A 15,165-nucleotide genomic window follows, 5' to 3' on the forward strand; every position below is an offset into this window, starting at 1 on the left:
ATCAATCAGGATAAGTGTGAGAGTCTCTGGCTGGGAGGGGGTGATCCAGTTTTTGATCTCCCGGACACCCTCCCAGGGCCCCAGTCGTCAGCCAAAGTCCTAGGCATCCATTTTGGCCATGGGGACTATCCCACTCAAAATTGGGATGACAGGCTTAAGATCGCCGCTCAGAAGGTCGACCAGTGGAAGGGTTGGTCTTTGACCCTAAGGGAAAGGGTAAACCTGATCAAGGCCTATTTACTCCCTTTGCTTATCTATTTGGGTAGCGTGTGTATCTTGCCAGAGCCTCTCTGGACTTGGGTTTATAGTCTGTTCTTCCAGCTCTTATGGGGGAATAGACTGAACCTGATCAAGAGAGAAGTGACTTACCGCACGAGGAGACTAGGGGGGTTATCTATGGTCAACCCCGTGGTGTTTCTTGTAAACACCTTTGTTAAAGCGAATCTGGCAAACCTCTGGATGGAGAGGGCTTCTCCGTGGGTAGTCTCCTGCCGGGGGTGGTTTCGGCCTTTCTTCCAGGAATGGGAGACAGGAGGGCAAGTGAAGGACTTATGTACGCCTCACGGATATCTTCCGATTCTGAAGGTGATCCGCCGGTGGGGTTTGGAAGTGAGGGAGATCAGGACTCTGTCAAGGAGGTCCCTTGACGAGAGGGTCTTGTTGTCCCACTTCCAGAAGCCCCTGGCCCTCAGGGATTGCCCAAGCCGGGATCTAGACAAGGGGTTACAGTTGCTAAATTCTGCAAGGATCACCTTGAAGTTTTGGGACTTGGCTTGGCGCTGCTTTCACGGGAGGCTGTATGTGAGGGACAACTTGAAGTACAGGAACTCTGATGAAAGGGGTTGTCCCCGGGAGGAGTGTGGCTCCATACTGGAAAGTATGGATCACTTCCTGCTTCAGTGTCCCTTTAATACAGAGGTATACCAACGGGTGGGAGCTTCCATTGGCTGGCCTAGGCTAGCCAGCCTCTCCTACGCGGAGTGGGCCTATGGAGTGCTCAGAGACATTGGTAGAAGGGACCTGTGCACATGTTTTTTAGTTAGTATAGTGGTTAGGTTCTACACGTGGAATGCACGGTGCTTAGTTTCAACGCAGCAGAAAGTCCTCCCAGTGGACGAGGTATGTAGGAACATACTGGGTGACCTGGTGAAGGTGCGTTCTTTGGAGTATGAGAGACTGGGTACCAGTAGGGCCTCTGTCCTCTGGAGAGGCTTTGCTTTTAGCGTACCCTAGCCTAGTCATACGTTTCCTGGTGGTGGGCTGACGCTTTCACCGTAGATTTTTGTTTTGTGGGATGTTGAGCTTTGAAGAAAGGCTTACAGAGACCGAGCTTGGGCCTTCGGGTAGTTCTGTATATTAGAATATTTTGCAGTGTGTGTTAAATAGTTATGTTGTTTATGTTATTTATTAGGATAGGATGAGTTGGGGCTAGTTAGGTTGGGTGGGTGAGGGAAGGGGTCTTTTATTTGTGCTTTTATGTGTTTTATGTGTGTTTTGAAGTAGGGAGGCCTGCATCTAGCCCTGGACTATGCGGACATGGGAGGACATGGGGCGAGGGGCTAGATGTGGGTGGTGGAGGTAGGGCTGGCCTCGGACTATGCGGACACGAAAGAGACGTGAGGCGGAGGTCAGCCTTGGGTGATGGGTGAAGGGTGATGGAGTAGGTAGTGGGTGTTAGGCCTAGATTAGGGAGGTAAAAATGTTTATTTTGCTTTATGTGTTATATGTGTTATATTAGTAAAAAGGTTATATATATAAAAATAAAAAATATATATATAAAAAAATTAAAATTGGTGATGGGAAAAAAAATAAAAAAATAAAATAAAATAGTTTGTTTATTATTATTATTATTATTATTATTATTATTATTGTTATTGTTTTTAGTCTTATTTGCATTTTCGTTTTATTGACGAGTAGTCAAGTTTTTCTTTTTGGGTTTTACAGCTGAACCGGCTAAGTAAGTTTCATTTCTTTTTTAGCATTTGTATATAGTTTGTATATACTTTTTATAGGGTATTGGTATGAATGTGAGTATGAGTGAGGCTGGGCTAGCTGAGACGCTGTTCTGTTTGTTTTCTCGTCTGTAAAGTTTTGTATTTTTCTAATAAAAAAGAGTTCCCATTGCAGAGAATCAGGCTTTATGTCACCCACCACTGGAACAGGCCACTGTCAGATATTTAGGCCCCGGCACCCAGACAGAGGAGAGAGGTCCCATAGCAGAGATTCAGGCATGGGCGTGTCTGTTTCCTGCAGCTGAGGTGGAAAGTTGTGTGTGCAGCAGCTCCTGGAAACTTCCACCTCGTTAAGGCCCCAGGGAGATTTTTCATCACCTTAATCCTGGGAGGGACCAGGCTTGTGGGGAGGTTTTCCACCTTTCTCCCCAGCCCAGGCCCTGCCGCTCCCTAGGAAGCTGGTAAGGGCCTGGACCATGCGCTCAGGCAAGGCCCAGGATCCTGCTTCCCGGGGTAGGCCGGCGGGGAGTAGGGGAGGTGAACTATCGGCCTCTGCTCCATCTTCCGCTCCGGGGGTCAAAAGATCAAGCAGGGGTCATGTGGAAGTGCCCCCTGTGGCCCCCAGGGGCGAAGCCGTGAACATCGCCGGCAAGTCCAGGAGGGTGGACGATAACCCTCCTAAAGGTATGCGGGGTGCTCCTGGAGGTGGGTCGGGTTTGGTGGAGGCCGACTGGGGTACTATGAGGCCCAGGGAGTCGGTGGTCCAGTATAGCTCCCGTATTGCAGCCCACCTCCGGGAGTACGAAGAGGCTGGTAAGGCCTTAAACAAACTCCAGCATGATATAAAGGAGGAAAGGCAAAAAGCGGCCAGGGCCTCTAGAGCGAAGAGGCCTGAAATAGTGTCAAGAGTAAGGGCCCTGAAGGTCGAGATAAGTGAAATGGAGGATAAAAGGGCTGACATCTTGAGACATAGTGGCCCATTTGAGGAAAAGTTGAAAAACGAAAAGAGGTTCGCAGAGATGAACCAAATAAAAGTTTCCTCAGATGAGGAGGATACCATAGTGAGCCTGGGGGGACAGTCTGCGGGGCCCGCGGATTCTGGGATCCGGCCCGAGCAGGTCCGTCTCCCCCCCACTAGCTCAGATGAGGAAGAAAGCGGTGAGAGCAGTGGGGTAGGGGGACAGTTGATGGAACAGATTAGTTACCTTGAGTCCCCCCGGGCTCATGTTGACGGACTTGTTTTCGGGGATGAATTGTTAGAAGATGAGCCTGCGAAAAAGAAAAAGAGAAAGAAACAAAAAGAGGCAAAGAAGAAACAAAAGGAGGCAGAGAAAAACAAAGAAGTGAACTGGGTGTATGTGTCCTATCCACTGCCCTCTGGGCCGGCTGCAAAGCCGGCTCAGGGGGATAGCCCCATTTTCCCCCCTAGCCTGGTTTCTACAGAGGAACCAGAGCGTGGGAGTGGGGAGAATAAAGAGAATGTAGCGAAATGTAATTTGGTCTGTGAAAAAAAGATGGCGCCGAACGCCGACCCTGTTTGCAGTAGCAGGGGCGGCAAGATGGGAGTCGCTGAAAAGCCGCACAAGCTGGTGCCGATAGCAAAAGGAGGGGGGCGCGTGGCTGCATTCGGTGTGGCCCCGCCCACCGCCGCTGCCTTCACCGGGATGTTGGATAAATGTCTGGTGGGGGTGCGCCGCCCCTCCTGCCTTAGATGGTTGTGTGGTCCTTGCTTCCTCTGCCCCCGTTGGGCCCCGTGCGCCTGTGTCTCCCGCCGCCCCCTCCGCCTGTGTTAGTGCATCGGCGGTGGGGGGGGGGGCGGGGCCAGGGTGGGGGGGACATCTGCGGTCGCGCCTCTGGACGTACCTGGAGGCGTGTCTGAGGGCGGGGGGGGGCGGGGTTTATGCGTCCGTCACCATGTGCGGGGTGGCGGGTGCCGGGGGTCCTGCGGCTTCCTTCTCTGCCCCTGCCTCTTCTGCTGCTCATGCGCTCTTTGCTCCTTCCCCTGCTGCTGTCATTTTGCCAGCGGCGGGGGGGAGCGGGGCCTGGCCGGCGAGGGAGTCTGCAGGCATGCCCCTGGGAGAGCCTGGGGGCGTGTCCATGGGCGGGGATGGGAGGGGCGGGGCTCCTGCAGCCGTGGCTGCTACTTTGCAGGGCTGGCATGGCTGGGAGCAGTAGTGCCACAGGGCACCTGCTCTAGCCAAGTGAGCAAATTAAGGCAAATAAAGCAAAAAAAGTTGCAAAGACTGTACACAGGGTGTACAGGGCGGTGGACGCCCTCACGTCTTCTCTGTCCTCCTCAGAAGAGGGGGGGATGGGGAGGATAGTGGCAGAGGTCGCGGTCCACCATGAAAACACCTATGAAGCCGAGGATATGGTGGTAGAGACCACGGAGGCGGATGTGCATAAAAATAAAAATGTTAATATCATTGCCCCAGCTGTGTATTTGAGGGCAGGTGAAAGTTCAGGGATTATTCCGGGTCCTGTTGGGGGGGTGGATGCAGGGGTTAGTCCTGCTGCTGGAAAAGTGGCGGGCCCCCCCTGTGTGGCCCCCTCAGGGGGATCCGGAGCGACATTTGTGACTGGTAGGGGGGGGGAGCCGGTTCTGCTGCCCCTCCTGCGTCCGTGGCGCCTGGCAGAAGTTATGCCAGTGTCGCTGCGGCTGTAGGGGGGAGGGGCTGACTTCCTTGGCTTCCTCGCTCTCAGGGTCTGGTAATGGTGACTTGCAGCGGCGACTGCTGGAGGCCCTAAAAAAGGGGGAGAGCTCCTTTTCTGTAGAGGGGAAGAAGGTGGAATGTTTATTCTGGTTCAACAGACATGGCGTTCGGACCTTCCGAGAACAGAACGGGGGCGAGACCACCTGCTCTTCACCCACAACCGGCCCTGGAGCCAGACGGAATGTGGTCTGTCTCAAGTGGAGTAGCGATGAAGCTTGCCCTACTAGAAAGAGGGTAGTGGAGCTCCTGCTTGGGATGGGTTTCAAGGCAACCGACATCTTTTCCTTGATCCATCCTTTTGGCTCCAAGGAGTTTGACATCAGCTTTGTCCGGCCGGAGGGGCTTGAGCTCTTCTGGTCCGGATATTAGCTGGTGAAGAACATGCCGGACTGGCGTGGTTTCGTTGCAAAAGCGATAACCCGCCAGAGTGAGGTCAAGAGAGTGACCGTGCTGACCCGTAACGAGTAGCTCTCTTGTATTGACATCATGACCTGACTGGGAAGGTACGGAGAGGTCCAGGGAATACCAGCTAAAAACCTGGACGAGTTTGGCATTTGGTCGGGTGCCTGGACGTTTAATATCAAGCTTAAGCGTCTGGGTAGTACAGTTTCCCACATTCCATCATCTGCCTTTATCGGCCGAGACAGGATCTTGGTTTTCTACAGGGGGCAGCCTAAGCTCTGTCACAAGTGCGGCAGCCCCACACACTTCAGCGCCAGCTGCCAAGTGCAGAAGTGCGCGTTGTGTGGGGGGACAGGTCATCTTGCTGCATCTTGTGAGGAGATTAGATGCAACCTGTGTGGGGAGCTCATGCAGGAGCGGGCCGGGAGGTCCCTTCGGCTGAGGCGGATACTGGCAAAGGCAGTGGAGTTAAGGGGTCAGTGAGGAACCGGAACAACCCGTCCCGGCAGAGGCGGAGAGGGAGGGGGAGGAACCCCGTCCTGGGGTAATGCCCCCCGTCCTGGGGTGATGCCCGCTCCTTCTCAAACGACTGCCCCTCCTGAATCCGAGACCCTAGGGGGCAGCGAGCTGGAGGAGGAGATTGAGAGACTGGATCGGGCCGAAGAGACTCTGTCCTCGCACTACGAAAGTTCTGCAGAGGGTAGTGGGGCAGAGTCCCAAAGTAGACGGAAACGGCGTAGTAAAAAAAGATCTAGCCCGACCAAAGTTGCCAGGGAAGGTGTAACCGTCTCCCCTCTAGAGCTCTCCAACCGGTACCTCATCTTGGATGAGACCTCTGCCTCCTCTGCTGAGGAGGAGGTTGAAGGTGAGGGGCCGGGGGCGAAGGAGGGAGGGCCTTCAGTGGGCCCCGCGCCCCCCTCTGGTGGGGATGCAAGGTCTTCAGGAGGGGTGGCAAAACCGGGCCCTGAGACTGAGAAAGCCAGGAGTGGTGCGCAAAGAGAGGTGGTGGTGGCAGAGATGGATACCACTATCTCCCTCAAGAGAGGTCGTGCTGCTCTAGAAGGCAGCCCCGGGAGGGGGGAGAAGGACGGGAAGAAGGCCGTCTAATTTAACTACTCTTTATGGCGGTACCCGCTCTGCTGACTCTGGCGACCATTAATGTCGCCAGCATTAAGTCGGATGCGGCTCGTTTCACAGCCTTCAATTTTCTCAGCCGTGTTGAAGCTGACATTTTGTTTTTGCAAGAGACCAGGCTGCCAGATTTGGCAGCGATTTATAAAGCTAAGAGGGATTGGAGACCAGGGCCCTCCTACTGGTCTATTGCGGCTGAGCCGTATAGCGGAGTGGCGGTCCTTTTTACCGCACCGGTAGAATGCCGACGAGTAATTGAATTAGAAATGGGGAGGTGTTTGATCTTGGATGTCCTCATGAAGGGACAGGAACTGCGCCTGATTAATATCTATGGGCCCCAGTCCAGGTGGGACAGGAAATGTCTCTTTATGAGGATTAAGCCTTTCCTTTTTACAAGCCGGCAGGTGGTTTTTGGTGGGGACTTTAATACTGTCACAAGGCCCCAAGACAGGGGAGGCACCAGAAACCGGCTGACTTATGATAGTATTTTTCTGAATAGAGTAGCTAGTGAGGCTCGTCTGGAGGATGTCCACATTAGGAATACCCCAGGCCTCGGGGGTTTCACTTTCTTTAGAGGTAGTCAGATCAGGTCTAGAATAGATAGGTTTTATTTGAAGGAGGAGGCTACCTTTTCGCCCATAAGGGTTGTGTAGGTGGAATTCTCCGATCACTGTTTGATTATGTTTTCTCTGAATATTTCAGAATCCCCCCAAATGGGAAGAGGTTATTGGAAGCTGAATTCGGGTGTCTTGGAGGAAGCAGAGGTAAGACAATCCTTTCAGGACTTCCTTCAGAGTCAGGTACCTTTACTGGATCTCTGTGATACTAAGTCAGAGTGGTGGGAGATATTCAAAGATCGGGCTGCAAAGTTCTTCCGCCGGCTCTCGAGCCTCAGGTCCCTGGACAGCTACCGCCTGTATCAGGGTCTGAGGAGGAAACTCGAGCATCTGGTCTCGACTGGTGGTAGCCGCGAGGATATCTCCAGGGTGAAATCTTTGCTCAAAAGGTGCCAGTATGATAGGCACACATCTTCAGTTTTTGAGAGGGACTTCGGGAGGTACCGCTCGCCCGACCCCTACAGAAATTGTAAGATGTCAGTGAAGAGTAAGTTAATAACAGGACTGGTCGATAGTACGGGGTCTCTGAACAGGTCCAGATCAGGGATCCTGGAAGTCGTTAGATCCTTTTACTCGTGCCTCTTGGGGAGGAGGGATCTGGATCGGGACAGGATGTCGGCTTTCCTGGCTAGGGGCACCCCTGAGTCAGGAGCTCACCTCTCTTTTGACGGTTTTGTAGAAGAGATCAGGAAGGAGGAAGTTATCCTGGCGGTGGAAGGGTTAGCTCTGAAGAAGTCGCCAGGCCCGGATGGCTTAACATCCGAGTTTTATAAGGCCTTTAAGGACTCTTTATGTCCCCTCTTGACTGAGGTATTCAATGAGTGTTTATCCTCGGGCACTCTGCCTCGGTCAATGAGGAGGTCAGCTCTGATCCTTCTATCAAAGGGTAAGGATCCGAGCCGTATTGAGAACTGGCGTCCCATAGCACTTCTTAATACGGACAGAAAGATTCTGGCCAAGATACTTTTAATAGGCTGGTGAAATTTGCACCCCAGCTCCTTTCGGTGGCTCAGCATTGCTCGGTTCCAGGCCGCAGCACTTTTAGTGCTGTACTCGGTGTCCGAGAGGCAGTGGAACAGAGTAGAGCAGGCTACTGGAGGGGGTACATGCTGTCCTTAGATCAAGCAAAGGCGTTTGATCGGGTGAACCATGAGTACCTCTGGTCGGTCCTTCTGAAGTATGGCCTGCCGGGGGGGTTTGTCGATTAGTTAAAGATCTTGTATGCAGGGGCAGAGAGTTTCCCGCTTGTGAACGGTTGGTCTGGCTGCTCTTTTGAGGTTGGGTCTGGCGTTCGCCAGGGTTGTCCTTTGAGCCCGCTTTTATACGTGTTCATGATTGATCCCTTTCTTAAGCGGATCGATCGTGGACCGTTGGCGGGAGTCGGGATGGATCGGGCGGCGCCAAAAGCCACTCTGAGAGTAGTAGCGTACACTGACGATGTCACCATTTTCGTATCCTCAAGAGGGGAGGCGGAGTACGTGATGTCTGAAGTGGATCGCTACTCGGAGGCATCCGGGTCCTTGATCAATCGGGATAAGTGTGAGAGTCTCTGGCTGGGAGGGGGTGATCCAGTTTTTGATCTCCCGGACACCCTCCCAGGGCCCCAGTCATCAGCCAAAGTCCTAGGCATCCATTTTGGCCATGGGGACTATCCCACTCAAAATTGGGATGACAGGCTTAAGATCGCCGCTCAGAAGGTCGACCAGTGGAAGGGTTGGTCTTTGACCCTCAGGGAAAGGGTAAACCTGATCAAGGCCTACTTACTCCCTTTGCTTATCTATTTGGGTAGCGTGTGTATCTTGCCAGAGCCTCTCTGGACTTGGGTTTATAGTCTGTTCTTCCAGCTCTTATGGGGGAATAGACTGAACCTGATCAAGAGAGAAGTGACTTACCGCACGAGGAGACTAGGGGGGTTATCTATGGTCAACCCCGTGGTGTTTCTTGTAAACACCTTTGTTAAAGCGAATCTGGCAAACCTCTGGATGGAGAGGGCTTCTCCGTGGGTAGTCTCCAGCCGGGGGTGGTTTCGGCCTTTCTTCCAGGAATGGGAGACAGGAGGGCAAGTGAAGGACTTACGTACGCCTCACGGATATCTTCCGACTTACGACACCCCGATTCTGAAGGTGATCCTCCGGTGGGGTTTGGAGGTGAGGGAGATTAGGACTCTGTCAAGGAGGTCCCTTGACGAGAGGGTCTTGTTGTCCCACTTCCAGAAGCCCCTGGCCCTCAGGGATTGCCCAAGCCGGGATCTAGACAAGGGGTTACAGTTGCTAAATTCTGCAAGGATCCCCTTGAAGTTTTGGGACTTGGCTTGGCGCTGCTTTCAGGGGAGGCTGTATGTGAGGGACAACTTGAAGTACAGGAACTCTGATGAAAGGGGTTGTCCCCGGGAGGAGTGAGGCTCCATACTGGAAAGTATGGATCACTTCCTGCTTTAGTGTCCCTTTAATACAGAGGTATACCAACGGGTGGGAGCTTCCATTGGCTGGCCTAGGCTAGCCAGCCTCTCCTACGTGGAGTGGGCCTATGGAGTGCTCAGAGACATTGGTAGAAGGGACCTGTGCACATGTTTTTTAGTTAGTATAGTGGTTAGGTTCTACACGTGGAATGCACGGTGCTTAGTTTCAACGCAGCAGAAAGTCCTCCCAGTAGACGAGGTATGTAGGAACATTCTGGGTGACCTGGTGAAGGTGCGTTCTTTGGAGTATGAGAGACTGGGTACCAGTAGGGCCTCTCTCCTCTGGAGAGGCTTTGCTTTTAGCGTACCCTAGCCTAGTCATACGTTTCCTGGTGGTGGGCTGACGCTTTCACCGTAGATGTTGAGCTTTGAAGAAAGGCTTACAGAGACCGAGCTTGGGCCTTCGGGTAGTTCTGTATATTAGAATATTTTGCAGTGTGTGTTAAATAGTTATGTTGTTTATTATGTTGTTTATTAGGATAGGATGAGTTGGGGCTAGTTAGGTTGGGTGGGTGAGGGAAGGGGTCTTTTATTTGTGCTTTTATGTGTTTTATGTGTATTTTGAAGTAGGGAGGCCTGCATCTAGCCCTGGACTATGCGGACATGGGAGGACATGGGGCGAAGGGCTAGATGTGGGTGGTGGAGGTAGGGCTGGCCTCGGACTATGCGGACACGAAAGAGACGTGAGGCGGAGGTCAGCCTTGGGTGATGGGTGAAGGGTGATGGAGTAGGTAGTGGGGGTTAGGGCTAGATTAGGGAGGTAAAAAGGTTTTTGCTTTATGTGTTATATTAGTAAAAAGGTAATATATATAATAATAAAAAATAAAAAAAATTGGTGATGGGAAAAATAAATAAATAATAATACATTTTTTTTGTTTGTTTTGTATTATTATTATTATTATTATTGTTATTGTTTTATTAGTTTTATTTGCGTTTTCGTTTTATTGACGAGTAGTCAAGTTTTTATTTTTGGGTTTTACAGCTGAACCGGCTAAGTAAGTTTAATTTCCTTTTTAGCATTTGTATATAGTTTATATATAGTTTTTATAGGGTATTGGTATGAATGTGAGTATGAGTGAGGCTGGGCCAGCTGAGAAGCTGTTCTGTTTGTTTTCTCGTCTGTAAAGTTTTGTATTTTTCTAATAAAAAAGAGTTCCCATAGCAGAGAATCAGGCTTCATGTCATAGCAGAGAATCAGGTTTCACGTCACCCACCACTGGAAGAGGCCATTGTCAGATATTTAGGCCCGGGCACCCAGACAGAGGAGAGAGGTCCCATTGCAGAGAATCAGGCTTCACGTCACCCACCACTGGAAGAGGCCATTGTCAGATATTTAGGCCCGGGCACCCAGACAGAGAAGAGAGGTCCCATAGCAGAGATTCAGGCTTGGGTGTGTCTGGTGTCTGCAGCTGAGGTGAAAGGGTGTGTCTGCTGCAGCTCCTGAACCTCCACAGCACAGGCCTCTCCGGGGAGTTTCCTACCATCTGCTCCCCAAGAGGAGTTCCAGGCTTGCGGGGGAGTGTGACACCTTTACCCCCAGCCCAGGCCCTGCCTCTCCCTAGGGAGCTGGTGTGGTCCTGTGGCCATGAGCTCCCGGCTTGGGTCGGAGGGGAGCATGGACGTACGGCGACCGACTCTGAGCGATGGCGGCGAGGGGGTGAAAACCTCTGGACGCGGTGGTTGCCAAGTCCTCCCTGAGGACCCGAAGACATCAAAAGGAAAAAGGCTACCAGCAGGAAGCCGAGAGGTGTCGTCCCAGGTAGGTTGGGGGTCTCGGTGGGAGGGAGAGAGTACCCTCACCTACAGCTCTCGTATAGCTGCCCACCTGCGAGAATACGATGAGCTGGGACGGCACCTCAAAGCCGTAAGGAAGGATCTGAAGGAGACGAGGGCCAGGTCCACTATCTCCTCTAATTCAAAGAGGCCCCCCCTCAGAGAAAAAATTTGGGTCCTGAAAGAGGACCTGGAGGCCTCCCTGAAGCGGCAGGACCAGTTGCTGGAGGGCAGTGAGCCCTTCAGAGAAAAGCTATTAAACGGGGATCGATTTAGGGAGATGGAGGCTGCGAGGAGAGGGGAGCCGTGCGGGGGTGTGGAGAGCGAGGTGGAGGAGTTGGAAAACTCCAAATCTCTGGCATCCCAGGCAGGTCCCCAAACCTCGCAGTCTGAACCGGCCCTCCCGGTAACCCCAGTAACGGAGGCATACAGTGGTATTCCGCCAGAGCAAGAACAATTGCGCTTACCAGCATTGCCATCTTCGGATGAGGCATCAGCTATGGAGGGCAGCGATGAGGATGGTGGTCTGCTAAGAGAGATCCGGATGTTGGAGTCGCCCGCTGTGGACTTTCGGGGTTTTGCATTCGGAGAAGACCTGCTGGACGAGAGCTGCGGCAAGAAGAAAAAGAACAAGAAGAACAAGAAAAAGAGTGAAGAAAACATCCAGACACGTTATGTCTATACACGCTTGGTGGGGGCTGAAAAGTCCTCACCGGGCGTGTATCCCGCTAAACTCCCTGGCTCGGCATCTGAGGTGGTGCCTGAGCGGAGGAGCGGGGAGATTGTGCAGCCCAAAATGGCGCCGGACGCCGTCCCTGCATGCGGGGGCAGGGAGAAGGTGCTGGCAGATAGAGGGAACCGACTGTCACCCATTGAAAGTGGGGGGGGGGGGGGCGGGCAAAAACATTGGGAGGCCCCGCCCACCACTCTGCCAGCCGCTCCGCCCACCGCTCTGGCTGCCACCCTGCCTGCCGTTCAGGTATGTGGGGTGGTACTGGGGCGGTGTGATGATGAGGTCACCGTCCCTCCTACCTGGGGCGGTGATAGTTCTGGGTCCCCGCCTGCAGCTGCCAACGTGCGGCGGGGATCAAGGGAGGCGGCGGTGAATGAAGCAGGAGGCGTGGCCGGGGGTGTTTCTGGAGGTGCGTCCGGGCATCCTCCTATCGGCGCGCATGTGGGCGTGGCTGGGGGGGTGCCCGGCCGTGCTTCTGGACGCACTCCCGTAGCTGAAGAAAGTGAAAGTGCAGGTGCAGGCAGTAAACGCCTGCGTATTGAAGAGTCGGGGGCCGGAGCTGCCGGGGAGGATATGACTACGGCGCTCCGGTCCACTAAGAAAGGTTGTGTTGCACCAGAACAGGTGGCCATGTACATTGCCACTGGACACGCCCCCTCTGTCTCCGCCTCCTCCTCCAGCGCTGAATTAAGTGCTGGGGAGGGGAGGAGTGTGATGATCACTGCCCAGGTCTCAAGGGCAGCAGGGGGGGGGGGCTTGACCAGTGGCAATGAGGGTGGCAAGGAGCATAGTAGAGAAAAAAATTATAAGGCAAATAATAATAAAAAAAATAAAGGTAAAATGACACCTGCTGCACCAGCTGTCCCAGCAGAGAGAAAGGGTGCATGTGAGCGGGGTAGTGGTAGGGGTGTTGGTGGAGGTGTTGCATCTGGTCCCAAAGGTGGGATGGATGCTGGGAGTCAGCGGACCGTCGCTGAGAAAGCGGTGGCTGCGGCTCCTGGTGTCCGCCCTCCGGAGGGGTCCGGTGTGGTGTCTGGTGCTAGTGTAGTGGGGGGGGGGGGCGGTTCGGTTGCCCCTCCTGCGGCCGTAACACCTGGCAGAAGTTATGCCAGTGTGGCTGCGGCCGTGGGGGGGGGGGGGGCTATCCTCGTTGGCTTCCTCATTCCCAGGAGTCGCGGTTGGTGACTTGCAACGGCGGCTCCTGGAGGCCCTGAAAAAGGGGGAGAGTTCAATGACAGTAGAGGGTGAGAAGGTGGACCTATCCTTATGGATAGACAGGCATGGCCTGCGAGCTTTCCGAGAGGAAAGGGGGGGGCGAGACCACCTGGTCCCTGCCCACAACCGGCCCTGGGACCAGACGGAATGTAGTCTGTCTCAAGTGGAGAAGCAATGATGCCTGCCCTACGAGAAAGAGGGTGGTGGAGCTCCTGCTTGAGATGGGTTTCAGGGTGGCTGACATCTTTGCCCTGATACATCCCTATGGTTCCAGGGAGTTTGACATCAGCTTTGCCCGGCCGGAGGGCCTAGAGCTTTTCTGGTCCGGGTATGAGCTGGTGAAGAACTTACCGGATTGGAAGGGTTTTTTTGCTCAGGCGATAACCCGGCAGAACAACGTCAAGAAAGTGACCGTTTTGACCCGTAATGAATCGCTTTCTTGCGTTGATATTCTGACGTGGCTAAGTAGGTATGGGGACGTCCAGGGTGTACCATCGAAAAACCTGGACGAATTTGGCATTTGGTCGGGATCCTGGACTTTCAATGTGAAGTTGAAATGTCTAGGAAGCACGGTTTCCCACATTCCATCCTCTGCCTTCATCGGCCGGGATAGGATTCTCGTTTTCTACAGGGGGCAGCCTAAGCTCTGTGAAGTGCGGCAGCCCTTCACACTTCAGCGCCAGCTGCCAAGTGCAGAAGTGCGCGTTGTGTGGAGGGACAGGTCACCTTGCCGCATCTTGTGTGGAAATTAGGTGCAACTTGTGTGGTGTGCTCGGACACCCATTTAGTCGCTGTCCCCTCTCTGAGGTCAATGCGGCCCGAGCTCACACAGGAGTGGGCCGGGAGGTCTCTTCGGCTGAGGCGGGTGCTGGCGGAGACAGTCGAGTTAAGGGGTCAGTGAAGACCAAGAGCGGTCCGTCCCGGCAGAGGCGGAGGGAGAGGCGCCAGGCGGAGAGGGAACAGAAGGAACCCCACCAAAATGGGGTGATGTCTGCCCCTCCCCAAGTGGCGGGCTCCCGTAGTTCGGAGACCCTAGGGGACAGGGAGCTAAGTGCGGAGATCAGGAGTCTAGACCAGGCCGATGAGACCCAGTCTTCAAACTACGAAAGTGCAGAGGGTAGTGAGACTGGGTCTAATATCAATAGACGGAAACGGTTCTCAAAAAAAAAGAGCCCGACCAAAGTAGCCAGGGAAGGCGTAACTGGCTCCCCTCTTGAGCTCTCCAACCGGTATCTCACTTTGGATGAGACCTCTGCCTCCTCTTCATCCGGGGAGGAGGTAAGAAGTGGGGTACCGGGGGCGAAGGTGGGAGGGCTTCCAGGAGGCCCCGTGCCCCTCTCTGGTGTGGATGTAAGGTCCCCAGAAGAGGAGGCAAATCTGATTCCTGGAACTGAGAAAGACAGGGGCGGTACGCAAGAGGGAGCGGTGGTGACAGATGGAATGGACACCACCGTCTCTCTCAAAAGAGGACGCGCCGCCTTAGAGGATAGCCCCGGGAGGGGTAAGAGGGTCGGGAAGGAAGGAGGACATTCAGCTTAAACACCAAGTATGGCGGTACCCACTCAGCTGACACTGGCGACCATTAATGTCGCCAGCGTTAAATCTGATGCGGCTCGCTACACAGCCTTTGATTTTTTTCAGCCGAGTTGAAGCTGATGTTTTATTTTTGCAGGAGACCAGACTGTCAAACTTGGCAGAAGTCCACAAGGCGAAGAGGGAGTGGAGATCTGGGCCCTCCTTCTGGTCTCTTGCGGCTGAGTCGTATAGCGGAGTGGCGGTTCTTTTCACCGTACCGGTAGAATGCCGACGGGTGGTTGAGCTGGAAATGGGGAGGTGTTTGATCTTGGATATCCTCATGGGCCCCAGTCCAGGTGGGACAGGAAATGTCTCTTTATGAGGATCAAGCCTTTCCTTTTTACAAGCCGGCAAGTGGTCTTTGGTGGGGACTTTAACACCATCATAAGGTCCCAAGATAGGGGGGGCACCAGAAACCCGCTGGCTTATGATAGTATAGCTTTAAATAGCATAGCTAGTGATGCTTGTCTGGTGGATGTCCACATTAGGCACACCCCAGACCACGGGGGTTTCACTTTCTATAGAGGAGATAGGATTAGGTCTAGAATAGACAGGTTTTTTTTGAAGGAGGAGGCTACTTTCTCGCCCTTGAGGG

Source organism: Bufo bufo, chromosome 6 (genome assembly GCF_905171765.1).
Source record: "Bufo bufo chromosome 6, aBufBuf1.1, whole genome shotgun sequence".
NCBI classification, from domain to species: Eukaryota; Metazoa; Chordata; class Amphibia; order Anura; family Bufonidae; genus Bufo; species Bufo bufo.